Below are 14,598 nucleotides of genomic sequence, written 5' to 3'. Positions count from 1 at the left end.
GGGCGGGAACCAGATGGGGTTATTTCAGAAGAGTGTGCTGTAGGGGAGCATCCTTCCTGTGCTGTCCCGGCCCCAGGAAAGACTAGAGATCCGGGTCTTAATTCCTTTCTGTGGGATGGGGTGTTTGAGTATCAGTAATGTTTCCCCTACTTCTCTGTGGTTCTCATGGACACAGTGGGGTGGAAGTGGAGCTTACTGGCCCGCTGCGTGCACCACCTGTGCCTGGTCTTACTTCTGCCAGGCGCCCATTCTTCCCCCTGGCTTCAGCCACTAGCCATGTATTGATGTCCATACTTAATCTCCCACCCAGACCTCCTACCCAACTACTATTGGCAGTTCCCCTAGGACATCCTGTGCCTAAACACAACCTTGTCCCGAGTTCTGCTCTCTTCTGTTACCTGTCCCTTTCACCTTTCTCCCAGTTACCTAAGCAGAAACCTGGGAGCCAGTCTGGATTTCTCCCTCTCCCTTAACCTCATGTCCAAATGATGACTAAAACTTCTCATTTTTACCCCTTAAAATCTCTCACATGTGTCTTTTCTTTCTCTTCCCCTACTGCTGCCGCTGCCTTGATCATACTGTCTTCGATGCCTGCCTGGTCTATTGCAGGAGCTTCCCTGCTGCCTGCTACCTCTTCTCCTTGCCTCCTGTGTTTTGCTCCACTCCACCCGCCTCTGGGTCCGAGTGACTTTTATAAAGTGTAGCTCTCCTTCTAGAACCTTCCATATCATTGCCAGGGTCAAGTCCCGACACCTTGAGAGGCCCCTCAACCCCCCTCCCTACCTCCCTGCCCCTCTCTGCCACCACCCCTGCACACCTGGGTGTTAGTCACACAAACCACTAGTCCTTCACCAAACTTGTCCTACTCCTTCCCGCCTCTGTCTTCGCATGTCCCGTTCCCTCTGTCTAGCATGGCCCTTCCCCCCGTGTGCCTAGCAATCTTATCACTGAAGACCTCGTTCCAGCGCTGCCTCTTCCAGGAAGTCTTCTGTGCCCTGGCACCTCTTGTTCACGCCTCCATCACAGCCCTCCTTACTACGTGGTGGTGCACGTCTGTCTCCACCACCAGATTCGCTGTATTCTCAGAACTCACACAGGGCCTGGCGTGCAGTAGGGGCTCCATAAATGATGAATGAGGTGACGTGTGTAGCTCTCAGACTGATTATAATAGAAAAGACAGGGGCTTCCCTGGTGGCGCAGTGGTTGAGAGTCCGCCTGCCGATGCAGGGGACACGGGTTCGTGCCCCGGTCCGGGAAGATCCCACATGCCGCGGAGCGGCTGGGCCCGTGAGCCGTGGCCGCTGAGTCTGCACGTCCGGAGCCTGTGCTCCGCAACGGGAGAGGCCACAACAGTGAGAGGCCCGCGTACCGCAAAAAAAAAAAAAAAAAGAGAGAAAAGACGTATTGGTAGGAGGGGAGAATGGCGCTGCCCTGATGGCCCTCTGGCCCGGGGGCCAGTGCACAGAGGACAGCGGTGGCCCAGCAGGCGCCTGCAGCAGCCTCTCCTGGAGGGGCCCCCACAGATGCCAAGGTCACGTTTCCATGTCTGTGGCAATAACACGTGGGGGGCAGCCCTGCCTGTTCTACCCGGAGTTGCTCAGAGGCTCAGAGTGATGGCTCAATGGGCAGAGCCTTCAGACATCCGGAGCCTCAGCACTGATGGGGTGTGAGAGAGAGCTTTTAATGTACGGTCTTAAATTTCAGGGTGCTCACTGCCCTCCCACCTTACCGTCCCTCTAGTCCTCACACACCCCTGGCCTCAGGGACCACAGCTTCCCATGAAGGGGAGCCAAAGCCAAGTGTTTGCCCTTGGAGCCCCTGCACTGTGGCTTGAGACTCGGGAGCTGGGGTCTTCATTCAAGTTCAAGCCCCAGCTCTCGGGTGGGGAAGAGGAAGGGCTTGCAGGGCCCTCTGTCCCTCTCTTGAGTACACACGTATCAGCAGCACAGAGTCCATCTCTTAGCATCTGCCCAGCTCCCAGCCTTCCTGGATCATCTGTCTCTGGGACCACGCGGGGGTTTCTTCTGAAATGCGCCGTTCTGCATTCATTTTCCAGACACTCTCCAGGGTCAGAACCACCGAGCGCTGACTGTGTCTTATAGGTGTAACGTTTCCTGTCCCTCCCCTTTTTTTTTTGGTTGAAGCGCGAGGCATGCAGAACTTCCCTGACCAGGGATCGATCCCATGCCTCCTGCAGTGGAAGCACAGAGGCTTTACCACTGGACCACCAGGGAAGTCCCTCCTGTCCGTCCTTTTCACCGTCAGTGTTGACACTCCAGAGGCCAGCCCATGGTTGCCAACCCCTCCCTGCATGACAGCTGGGGGGTCGTGTCGTGATGGGGTCAGTGTCAGCAGGAGTGTGGGTGCCTGGAGAAAACTTTGAAGCCCTTGTGCCCCCGCAGCCACACATGCCCCAAATTACTGCTCTTGCTTGTGGGTCCACCCTCCTCTCTCACTGTCTCTGCCTCACACACACACACGCACGCACGCACGCACGCACGCACGCACACCACACACTGGAAATAGGCAACAGGAATGCCATCCCCCATCGTGCAGAGAAAGGGCAGCAGGCAGGAGTCCAAATGGGTTTTTATTTTGTTGCTCAAGGTCTCCTGGAAAGTTCTTCCCCAACGTCCCTCACAGAAGATGCCAAAGGCCCAGGGTGCCAGGCCTTGGGCAGGGTTTCCAATTCCCCTAGTCCCGTTTAATTTGAAACAGCAAACATCTCCTTTGGCCTCACTCAAGTCTTTTCTTTTGCACTGAAAGGCTGTTTTCCTCTGCAGTCCACTCTCTGCAGTGAAAATTAACGAGCTTCCTGAAAAGTGCACGATGGAGAAACTAGGCCTTGGGAGAAGCCGGGCTGTAGAGGCGGAGACGGTAACCTAGCGCTCAAGAACCAAATGCGTTCTGCTTCCTGTTACCAGACCGGAGACCTGAAAGCTCACTTCTGTGTCTTCCGGGCGGGTGGGCGGACACGCACACACACACACACACACACACAGACGCGCTCACACACCAGGTCTCTGCCCAGTTCAGGAGTATACCACCCTGCAACCTTCAGGCTGATGTACCATCAGCAACAATCCTGAAACTCGCATTCCCCCAGCCGCCAGCCCCTGCCCTGGGGGCGGGGAAGATCTCGTATTCCCCTTAGATTTTAATCTCCACCTTGGCCCGCAAGGTATGTCCCCTGGGCCCCCTCAGGGCTCCTCTGGACTGCGTTGACGGGTGAAATCCCCAGACCCTGGGATGTTCCCGGGTGTCTGTAGAATGAACTGAGATTGCATCCACAGTGTTCCTCGGTGCGCTGTGGGTTCTGGGGTCCTGGACCTCGCCTCCCTGCGAGTCCTCTTCTCACCCAGCGTCCTGCCGAGGCTTCCCTCAAAGGGCGCCCCCTCTCGGAGAGACGAGGAACAGGAGGGAGGGAGACGGTGCGGAAGGAGATCTGCGAGTCCGGGGCGGGCGGGCGCCTCTGACCCACGAGGGGAGATGGCACGCTTATTTTCACAGCGCTGGTGTCACGGCATCAACTGCGGCACCACGCTGTCCCTCCCTAAAATACCCCGGTCCTACAGGAAAAGGACAGATGAGGGTTTAAATTTAGCAACAGTGGGTGGGAGGGGGTGGGGCATGGGGACTTTGGGATGCGGTGGAGCTGGATTTGTCAGAAACGGAATTGGAGCCCCGTGATGCCTCAGTTGACTTAAACAAAGGCACACGTGAGAGTTGCGAGTTAAGTTTTATTTGGGGCAAAATGAGGACTGCAGCCGGGGAGACAGCGTTTCAGATAACTGTGATAAACTGCTCCGGGTAGACGAGGGGGGAACCAGGATATATAGGAGTTTTGCAACAAAGAGCAGGTAATTGGGAACGTCAAAAGATTATTGTTAAATAAAGAAAACCAGACATCTCAAGTTAAGGAATTCAGCACTTTTCTATGGATGGGAAGATGCAGGAGTCTGGGCTAACTGAAATCATCCTTTGATAGGCACCTTAGCTCCCTGGGGCCCGTATTTTCACACCCTGAGTTTCCTCAGGGCTCACCAGCTCACGCTGGAGGGCTGCAATCATTGGTGACTGTGACATCCTTTGTTTGTTGATATGGCAGGAAATATTCCATTTGTACATATTCCGTTCCACTTATAAATATTCCATTTATCACCTCGATGCCCCGAATATCCATTCTCAAAGACCTGACCCAAATGGCTGAAGTTCTCATCCCCACTCTGCAGCCCCTCCCCTATCCCCATGAGATGTGGTCTTTTCCCTTAAACAGGTGAGTTGGGATTATCCTGCCCTTTCTCTCCATTGGCTGCGGAGAGGCTGTCAAAGGGAAAAAGCAGCAGTTGAGAAAAGCCCTGATTTTCTGTCAGGCTGCTGAAGGGAGAGGAGTCTTTCTGTGCTCCGGGTGACACAGAGAGGGAGAATAAGTCCAAAGGGCACAGAACGGTGAACAGAGGGTGATGCAATTTGCAGACGACCACAGAGCGAAGCCCCAGGGTACCAGGCCCAGGTGACTTAGCTGCTCTGCTGCCTTGTCCCCCCACAGGCCACCAGGCCACCTCAGGGCCCTACTCTTCCTATACCATCTTGCTGCTTGGAGGAAATCCCAAAGCACAGAGGGCACCTCCTACTGTGAGGTGGTGGGGAGGAGGGAGGAGGGGTTCAGGAGGCCTTTGCTATCAGTTCCGCCTGCGTTCAAATCCCAGCACTCAGTGTTCCAGCCTTGGTCTTTAGCTCCTCTAAGTGTTGGCTCGCCGGGTATCAGAAGGAATTGTTTACTCCAAGGCTTGGGTGAGGCTTCAATAAAATCACTTTTTCTGAAGCAACTCAGAATCGGCTTACTACACGTGAGCTATCATTATCATTAATTATTGGGAGATGGACAGAGCCATCCCTAGCCTGGTGACAATGGGGTCTTGAAAAGCATAGAGACTCGGGGATGGCAGGATCCCTAAAGCTCCTTCCCCCTGAAGCCCAGGCAGCGCGGGCTTGTGGTTTTGAACACACGCTTTGGAGCCAGACATGCCTGGGTTTTTCTTTACCTTTTGGCAGCTTACGGAAGCTTACCGTGGCTCATGTCCATAGGAGATTGGCTATTTTTATAGTTACCAGGCTGATTTAGACAAGCCCAGGTTATTTTTAAGCACCATGCTTTTTTTTTTTTTTTTTTTTTTGCGGTACGCGGGCCTCTCACCGCTGTGGCCCCTCCCGCTGCGGAGCACAGGCTCGTGACGCGCAGGCTCAGCGGCCATGGCTCACGGGCCCAGCCTCTCCGCGGCATGTGGGATCCTCCCAGACCGGGGCACGAACCCGCGTCCCCTGCATCGGCAGGCGGACTCTCAACCACTGCTCCACCAGGGAAGCCCCAGGTTATTTTTTTAATAAGTCGGGGCCTTACCAACAGGAGCTGCTAAGGTCTGTCGTGCTCTGAACGTGGGTTGGAAAAGAATTTCCAGATATAAGGCAGAATGTAAAGAAGATAGAATTTATTAGAGGAAAGGGTCGCTGCCAGAACAGCGGGCTGACTTCCTAGTCGTCTGGGAGAGTCGGGCCTGAACATGTGCTATTGATCAGTTTTTACAGCCAGAAAACAAAGGAATGGTCCGAGGTGAAAATGTCATTTACTGATTGGTCGAGGAACATATACCTTCCTTCTATAGGTGGGAGTGGGACAGGGCAGATGCTTTTCCTTACTTGGGACAGGTCCAGTTGCCCAGGTGGGCGTCGCCCAGGTGGGCTCAGGAATCTTGTAACCATTGCAACGTGGTGGGAGGGCGAGTAAGAATCCAGTAGGGGGTGTAACAGCTGAAACATTTTCAGGCAGGGTCATCCTTTGTCCTTAAAGCACCATTGTCCTTGGAGCACCATAGGGTCTTGGTAACAAGAGCTCACAGGCTTTCGGGTGCCGATTTCATGGGCAAAGGTGACCTGGCACTACAGGTAAGGCAAAAATAGAGGTTAGTTCACCAAATATATGGTCTTTTGGTCTTACCTCAAAATGGGCAGAATATTAGCTACAAAGGCTTTCCAGGTAAGGCCCTGGTGGATGGAATAACTTTTTGTTCTGCCATGTTTTCAGCCAGATTTTTAGGCTGACCCTCAAACCTCAAAAGGAGCTGAGTTTCACTCCTGAGCATATGTCCGTGAACTTTGTGTAGGCCCAAGTAGGCCATGCGTGACCAGCCTCTACCTGTCCTTGTGAACTGTGTCAGTCCACAAGCTCCCAGGACTTACCAACACCCATCTCAAGGTGGCTCTGGAATTGTCACCTTTATAATCCTTTAGTCAATTATACAATCCTTGGCCAAGAATTTGAATTTTGGACTGTGGTTTTAGCTACCAAGGGTGGTATATTTTTTCCAGTGAAGAGATCAAAAGGAGTGAGGATCCCTTATTTAATAGGGGATGTATCATTTTCCTGTGAAGATAGAGAAAAAATTGAACTTACTGCAAACCCAAGGGCTCAACAGGGCAATCCAGAAGGTCAGTGTCTGGAACATTCTGATTCTAACAAGCATGTTTGTTCAAGGAGTCAAGAAAGAACTGCTTAAAAACAACAACAACAACAAAATAACAACATAAAGTTTGGTCTTTCTTCTGGAATAAAAGAGGTGAAAATTGAAGGAAAAATACAAGGCTGATTAAGCTGGAGGAAGAGGTAGATTCCACTGGAAGAAAGGGCTATGGTCTTTGAAGACAGGCTAGATACATGTGGAAGGAGTGCAAGGTCTGGGAGGCCAGGCAGATATGAAAGGGAAAAGCAAGTTTCTGTGGGTCTGATGACACTTAATTAGAGGCTTAGAAAAGAGAGGTCATCGACAGGGCTAGAGGATCAGGTAAGAAAGAAAAATACAAAAGGACTTAATAAGTGAAGGAAATTTGCTGACATCTAGGTGGGGATACAGCAGCAGATCATCTACCCAAGGCGGGATAAGGTACAATGCAAAAGATGCCCTACTCATGTGAATTGTGAGCCGGTCCAGCTGAAAACCCGCTCTGCGGTCAGCAGAGGTAACTCCACCTGGGGAGCGCTCAGGGAGTTCACAGGAGGATTACTTTGCAGCATGCAGCCCTGAAGCCCTGAGCTCTCCCGTTCTGCTCTTCAATCTGACAGCTAACTGGTCTACGGCACTAATTTTTTGTCCTAATAACCTCAGCCTTCCCGATGGTCAAACTGACTCTCCTGGGAAAGGGTAGAATTTAGAATAGAGACAGTGAAGTAAATCATAATATTTTGATGTTAACTTTAAGTTTAGAAATCTGTATGGGGCTTCCCTGGTGGCGCAGCGGTTGAGAATCCACCTGCCAATGCAGTGGACACATGTTCGAGCCCTGGTCCAGGAAGATCCCACATGCTGCAGAGCAACTAAGCCCAGTGCCACAACTACTGAGCCTGTGCTGTAGAGCCCGTGAGCCACAACTACTGAGCCCATGTGCTGCAACTACTGAAGCCCACGCGCTTAGAGCCTGTGCTCCGCAGCAAGAGAAGCCACCACAAAGAGAAGCCTGCACACCGCAACAAAGAGTAGCCCCCGCCCGCCACAACTAGAGAAAGCCCGCGCACAGCAACGAAGACCCAGCACAGCCAAAAGTAAATAAGTAAAATAAATAAATTTATTTTAAAAAATCTGTATGAATTTAAGTTAAACTTTGTTGTTTCCAACTTGAAATATCTGTTGATTTTAGAGTTATGATTTTTAGTCGAAAGCTTATAAACAGTATTAGAACATTCAAGAGAAATCAAACAGCAGAACATGGTCAATTAAGTAATTAGACTTACAAGAGTTGCTTACGTTATAAGAAAAATTTTGTGAGTATTTTAAATACTACCTTGTCAGGCAACTGAAGTACATGAGGGGGAACAAATCAGATATATTAAGTGTATGAATATGGTGTAAAACAGTCATGGAAATTTTACCAACTTTGTAGATGAGACTAATTGCTAAGGAAATTTAAATCTGTTCGAGTTGAGTTAAACATCAATCAAAGAACAAGTGGAAGTAATTTTTTAAAATGTAGTACATTTATAAATAGAATTTCAGGATTTTAAGTTGAATTTCAAGGTTTAAGCAAAACCATGTTTTATACTTACAATTTTAATAAATTAAATATTAATTTAAACCCCAGGTAACTGGAAATAGTCTTTTCTACACGCATTAGACATCGCGAATACTCACAATGATGGGGTGTTTGTGGAGCTGATATCAGTTGTTGGATCAGAAAGAGTGATGGGAGCTAAAGAAACCTGAGATGGAGAAGGCATGGCCCAGACAAGGCAGGGGGTGCCAAGAGGGAGCTCCTGTCCAGGACACAACCGAGAGGAAGAGAGAGATCTCCCAAAGACCATTTAACAGGTAAGACAGGTCCAACATGTTTTTCTAAAGTAGTTTTTCATTTACAGGTTAAGGAAGATTTCAATGGCTCCAAGTATTCAAGTAATTTTAACAAAAATCTCATCAATCTCAATGCTTATAGTAGTGATGATTTTTTCCCTGAATTATCAAAAATGACTGATGCCCATGTTGCAGCCAAAATAGAAATGAGACTTTTCTGATAAACAAGGAAAATAAGGAAACAATGAATCGTCTGGGGAAGCAATGTAAACAGGCCTGAAAGAGTTCATTAATCTTGGTTATTCTTTAGCTGTTACTACTAACAAACACTCGAGGCTAGACTTGGCCTTCACCAAGCTGATTACTGTCTGACTCCATACAAATTACCCTTTGCACCTGGCATTTCTTCTCCCCCTACACTCCCGTGTAGCACTCTTCATTTCAGAAAGAAGGTCACGGGCCGATAACTTCAGGGACACCAGACCGGGTTGCTGAGCCACTTGATGCCAGCTTTGGCCATAAGTTTGCAGAAGAAAAGAAATGCAAGACCTTCACCACTTTTGATCCTTATCACATACCCCGGACTGAGAGCCCCATGTATGAATTCTTCCCTGATCCCTCTAGGAGGGTGGCACAGTTCTTGAGGCGTTAGCCTACTGTGTCTTCCCTTTGCCTGGCAAAGAAAATAAAAAGCCTCTCTATTTCTTATCTTCCAGTTCTCTGTCTCCGTATTTTTGTTCGGCATCGATGCATAGGGAGCCAGATTTGGCAACACCCATACATTATAACAGAAGTCTCTCTGCAGAAGAGCTAGCACTTAAATCGAAGGTTTGTACAGAAAGCTGAGTTTCAGTCTGGTGGCGGGTCTTTATTACAGCTCAGATTTTTCCAACTGGGGCAGTTCCACAGAGAGGCTTCTCAATGATGGTGTAAAGATTCTAATTATGGAGCCTGGAGTCAGCTGCAGTAGAGTCCATGAGGGAACAACTAAAAACTGGAAGATTGAAACAGCTACACCAACTTCTGTGTTGGAAAATCCTTTCTATGGAGTTTAATATCATAGTCTCTGGTATAGCCTGACGCTGGTGACCAGAAGGGTGGACTGGTGCAGAGATCGCCAGCTGCTCACCAAACCTTAGTCCAGCCCATTCGGGGCCTTAGTCTAAACTACATTTCTCAGGTTCCTTCTCTATTAAGGTGGCCGAAAGGCTGAGCCAATGGAACGTGAGCATTACACCACATCAGCCTCCTGATTGGAGCATCCCTTCAACAGAGTTTAATTTCATAGTCACTCGCAGAGCCGGACCCTGAAACCAATATTTCTCCTATTATTCATTTTCTCTAGTTACTTCTAAGTCTTTACTATGGGCTTTGGCTGCATAGTCACACAATCTCTCACCAGCCATCCTGAAGTCCACAAAATTTTGAAAACCAAAAGTGTTTTTAATGAGTCTGATGCCAAAATTCATCCTGCCCTGAACAGGTGAAACTGTTTATAGACTTTATCTCAAAGTAAATATTCATATTTTTTCAGAAGAAGTATTAATGTGCTTGATTCTCGGGGGCTGCCCCAGGCCTGGCTGGGGAAGGTGTGTGATCATACACGCTGCTGTAACGCATGTACTGCATTTACCTCAGGAAAATCCCCGAGTTCTGGATACTGAAACACAACTGGTCCCAAAAGTTTAAGATGAGGGAATACGGACCTGAGCAAATATGGGTTTGGATTGTATAATGCGTTGTTCCAGATTCTGGGAGCACTAGTTTGCTTGGGACAATCACTTTTTTTTTCGGTACGTGGGCCTCTCACTGTTGTGGCCTCTCCCGTTGCGGAGCACAGGCTCCAGACGTGCAGGCTCAGCGGCCATGGCTCACGGGCCCAGCCGCTCCACGGCATGTGGGATCTTGCCGGACCGGGGCACAAACCTGTGTCCCCTGCATCGGCAGGCGGACTTTCAACCACTGCGCCACCGGGGAACCCCTGTTTTTGTTTTTCCTTCTGTCTTCTTCTTCTTCCTTTTTTTTTTTTTTTGGTCTAGTTTTTCTCCATTGTTCAGATTGGGTAATTTCTATTGTCCTATCTTCCAGTTCACGGATTTTTTGTCCTCTGCCCTATCCATTCTAGCTTTGAGCTCATCACTGGGCTTTTAATTTAGTTATTGCATTTTTCAGTTCTAGAGTTTTCATTTGGTTCTTCTTGATAGCTTCTATCTGTTTGCTGAGGTTCTCTATGTCATTTGTTTCAGTGGGTTTGTAATTGCTTCTTGAAGCATATTTATCATGGCTACCTGGAAATAATTCTAATATCTCTATCATCTTGGTGTTGGCATCTATTGGTTGAAATTTAAAAAATATTTTTATTTTATATTGGAGTAGAGTTGATTCACAATGTGTTAGTTTCAGGTGTACAGCAAAGTGATTCAGTTATACATATACCTGTATCTATTCTTTTTAAAATTCTTTTCCCATTTAGGTTATTACAGAATATTGAGCAGAGTTCCCTGTGCTATACAGTAGGTCCTTGTGGATTTTCTATTTTAAATATAGCCATGTGTACATGTCGATCCCAGACTCCTAGTTTATCCCCCCACCTTTTCCCTTTGGTAACCATAAGATTTTTTCTAAGTCTTTGAGTTTGTTTTGTAAATAAGTTCAGAGGTATCATTTAAAAAAAAATTCCACATATAAGCAATATCATATGATATTTGTCTTTCTCTGTCTGACTTACTTCACTTAGTATGATAATCTCCACGTCCATCCCTGTTGCTGCAAATGGCATTATTTCATTCTTTTTAATGGCTGAGTAATATTCCATTGTATATATGTACATCTTCTTTATCCATTCATCTGTTGATGGACATTTAGGTTGCTTCCATTTCTTGGCTATTGTAAACAGCGCTGCAATGAACATGTATCCTTTTGAACGAAGGTTTTCTCCTGATATATGCCCAGGAGTGGGATTGCTGGATTATATGGTAGTTCCACTTTTAGTTTTTTTAAGGAACCTCCATACTGTTCTCCCTAGTGACTGTACCAATTTACATTCCCACCAACAGTGAAGGAGGATTCCCTTTTCTGCATACCCTCTCCGGCATTTATTGTTTGTGGACTTTTTGATGATGGCCATTCTGACTGTGTGAGGTGACACCTCATTGTAGTTTTGATTTGCATTTCTCTAATAATTAGCAGTGTTGAGCATCTTTTCATGTGTCTCTTGGCCATTTGTATGTCTTCTTTGGAGAGATATCTATTTAGGTCTTCTGCCCATTCTTTGATTGGGTTTTGTTTTTTTGATATAGAGCTGCATGAACTGTTTGTAAATTTTGGAGATTATTGGTTGACATTTTTTAATTCAGTTTGAGATCTTCCTGGTTCTGGGTGTGATGAGTGATTTCCTACTGAAACCTGGACATTTTTGCATTTTGTTATAGACTCTGGCTCTTATTTAAGCCTTCCGTTTTGAATGGCTTATTTTGTACACCAGTCCTGCAGGGAAAGAAGGGGCACTACCTCATTACCACCATGTGGAGGAAGAAGCCCAGGTTCCCCATTTGGCCTCCACTGACACTTGAGGGGCTGGAACTTCTCCTTACTGCTGGGCTGGGCAGGGGGGTTAGTTTCAGCATCCCACATGGTCTCCACTAACACTGCCAGGAATGGGGTAGAGCCTCATTACTGGTCTGTGGGGATGGGCTCCTTACCTGGCCTTCTCTGACACCACCTCAGGGTGGGGTGTCTCATTATAGGTTCTTGAGGTTGGTAGTCTAGGCTCCCTTCTTGGCCTTTGCTGGTGGGGGTGGGGCACAGTTTTTTAGTTGGTGTTTGGCTGGAGAAGAGTGGTTATTGTCTGGAAGTTTCTGTTTTGTTTTGGTTTTTTTTGTGGTACACGGGCCTCTCACCGTTTTGGCCTCTCCCGTTGCGGAGCACAGGCTCTGGACGCGCACGCTCAGCAACCATGGCTCATGGGCCCAGCCACTCTGCGGCATGTGGGATCTTCCCGGACCGGGGCACGAACCTGTGTCCCCTGCATTGGCAGGCGGACTCTCAACCACTGCGCCACCAGGGAAGCCCAAAGTTTCTGTTTTTGTAGGCTACCCCTTTCCTGGTCTTTTGGCTAAAGAGCAGACTTTTTAAAAAAATAAATTTATTTATTTTTTATTTATTTTTGGTTGTGTTGGGTCTTCGTTGCTGTGTGCGGGCTTTCTCTAGGTGTGGCAAGCAGGGGCTACTCTTCGTTGCGGTGCACAAGCTTCTCATTGCGGTGGCTTCTCTTGCTGTGGAGCACGGGCTCTAGGCGTGTGGGCTTCAGTAGCTGTGGCATGCAGGCTCAGTAGTTGTGGCTCGTGGGCTCTTGAGCACAGGTTCAGTAGTTGTGGCGCACTGGCTTAGTTGTTCTGTGGCATGTGGGATCTTCCCAGACCAGGGCTCGAACCCGTGTCCCCTGCATTGGCAGGTGGATTCTTAACCACTGCACCATCAGGGAAGTCCCTAGAGAGCCGACTTTTATTGAAGCTTTTTTTTTGGTCTGTGCATGCTGGTATTTCCAGGTTGCTGACCTCTCTAGCATCCAGTCTGGGATGTATGAGGGAAAAAGAAACCCACAGAACTCAGTACCATGCTGTGTCCTGGGTCCTAAGGTCCTAGCCAGTCCACTTTCTTTTTTCCACCTTTCAGAATCTTCTTATGTTTGTTTTACGTATAATGTCCAGGGCTTTCAGTTGTATTTAATGGGAGCAATAGAGAAAATCAAGTCTACGCCATCTTTCCCAAAGCAGAAGTCTTCCCCCAACAAACAAATCAACATACAAACACATTGTATATCTGTGTATGCTATAGATGTTTTGTGAAAAATCCTGAAAAGGGAGCAAAACCATTCATTGGGAAAAATACTCCCAAGTCAATAAACTTGATTTGGTTTTTCCTTCCTTCTGTCCATACTTTGCGGGGAGAAAGGATCAAAGATTTCCCAGTTGGATTTTGGTAAGGGTGACATAGACTGAATCTTCCCTGTATTGCTAAAAGTGGTAAGGTTCCGCTCCAAGCAGGGATAAAGGGAATATGCATGATGGTCCTTGTTGCTATCTGGGGGGAATTCCCTGCTATGTGTCCAGGGGATGGAGTTAGGTACCCAAACGTATGTTGGGTTTTACCCAAACCTACGCTGGTAGTTCTGGATACACCTGGGTAAATCTAGATTTCACTACTCTGAACACTTTTAAAGCAAAGTGAGTTTTGTCCATGTGTATTTAGATGAGCCTAGCTTTGGGATTTGCTGTGTCTCACTTCACGTACAGCTTTCCTCCCTTGTCAAGCTGTCTCTGCCAATGATGTCAACTGAGGGTGAAAGGAGGATGGGCAATCATAACCAACAAGCCCCTCTAAGTGTACATGTGTGAAGACTGTACCTTGATTTGCAATTTCCAGAGCATGGATATTTCCATTACACTGCATCTTAACATCATCAAAAAACCCTAAAGAATCAGATCAGATGAGGCGATTCCTCATTTCCAACTTTTCTCCCAACAAAAAGCTACAAAGTAACTTAACACTTAGGAAGTAAAGACATTCATTTACCCAAGTGAAGCTGTGAAAGAAATTAGCTGCACCTAAATGAGATAATAAAAACTAGATAAGGGGCTTCCCTGGTGGCGCAGTGGTTGAGAGTCCGCCTGCCGATGCAGGGGACACGGCTTCGTGCCCCGGTCCGGGAAGATCCCACATGCCGCGGAGCAGCTGGGCCCCGTGAGCCATGGCTGCTGAGCCTGTGCATCTGGAGCCTGTGCTCCGCACAATGGGAGAGGCCACAACAGTGAGAGGCCCGCGTACACAAACAAACAAACAAAACTAGATAAGATTGTAACTTGTGAGTTGTGTATCGTTATCAGTTGAAGGAGATGGCCTTGGGGATCCATGACACAGGAGACAGAACTCATCTCTAAAAATGGGTTGACAGTGTTCACTTGTGATTCAGACAGCATCGTGTTTGGAGTATGTAGGTCCTAAGTGTTGTGTCTTGGTCTCAAATCTCTGACCCTTTAAGTACCTGTACTGTGGTTAAAAATTTAACCCTGTAATTTTGACCTACCTGAGCCAGTAAATTTGCTCTCCAGATGTGTATAAGTGACGTTATGAATTAAAACGTTTGATCTTTAAGAGAATCTAATGTGTGAGCCTTCAATTTGGGAAGTAAAGTTTTAGACTTGAGATTTGAAGAGGACTAAGATAATTTCATAAATGTTTATAAATTTATTAGACCTATAGG

General features: G+C 47.7%; 2 long non-coding RNA genes across 2 annotated transcripts; one reads left to right on the top strand and one right to left on the bottom strand.

The window, feature by feature from the left end:
- The first annotated feature begins 4,731 nt into the window (after positions 1–4,731).
- LOC132529905 (uncharacterized) lies at positions 4,732–9,044 on the top strand. The gene is made up of 3 exons (XR_009543614.1): positions 4,732–4,850; positions 8,131–8,357; positions 8,767–9,044. It is a non-coding gene; the product is annotated as an uncharacterized LOC132529905 (long non-coding RNA).
- On the bottom strand, positions 5,473–7,401 carry LOC132529906 (uncharacterized). Its single transcript, XR_009543615.1, has 2 exons — positions 6,452–7,401; positions 5,473–5,937 (listed from the first exon to the last, which is right to left on the bottom strand). It is a non-coding gene; the product is annotated as an uncharacterized LOC132529906 (long non-coding RNA).
- Positions 9,045–14,598: the final 5,554 nt, after the last annotated feature.

Source organism: Lagenorhynchus albirostris, chromosome 11 (assembly GCF_949774975.1).
Source record: "Lagenorhynchus albirostris chromosome 11, mLagAlb1.1, whole genome shotgun sequence".
Lineage (NCBI taxonomy): Eukaryota > Metazoa > Chordata > Mammalia > Artiodactyla > Delphinidae > Lagenorhynchus > Lagenorhynchus albirostris.
This window is presented reverse-complemented; position numbering and strand designations above follow the sequence as displayed.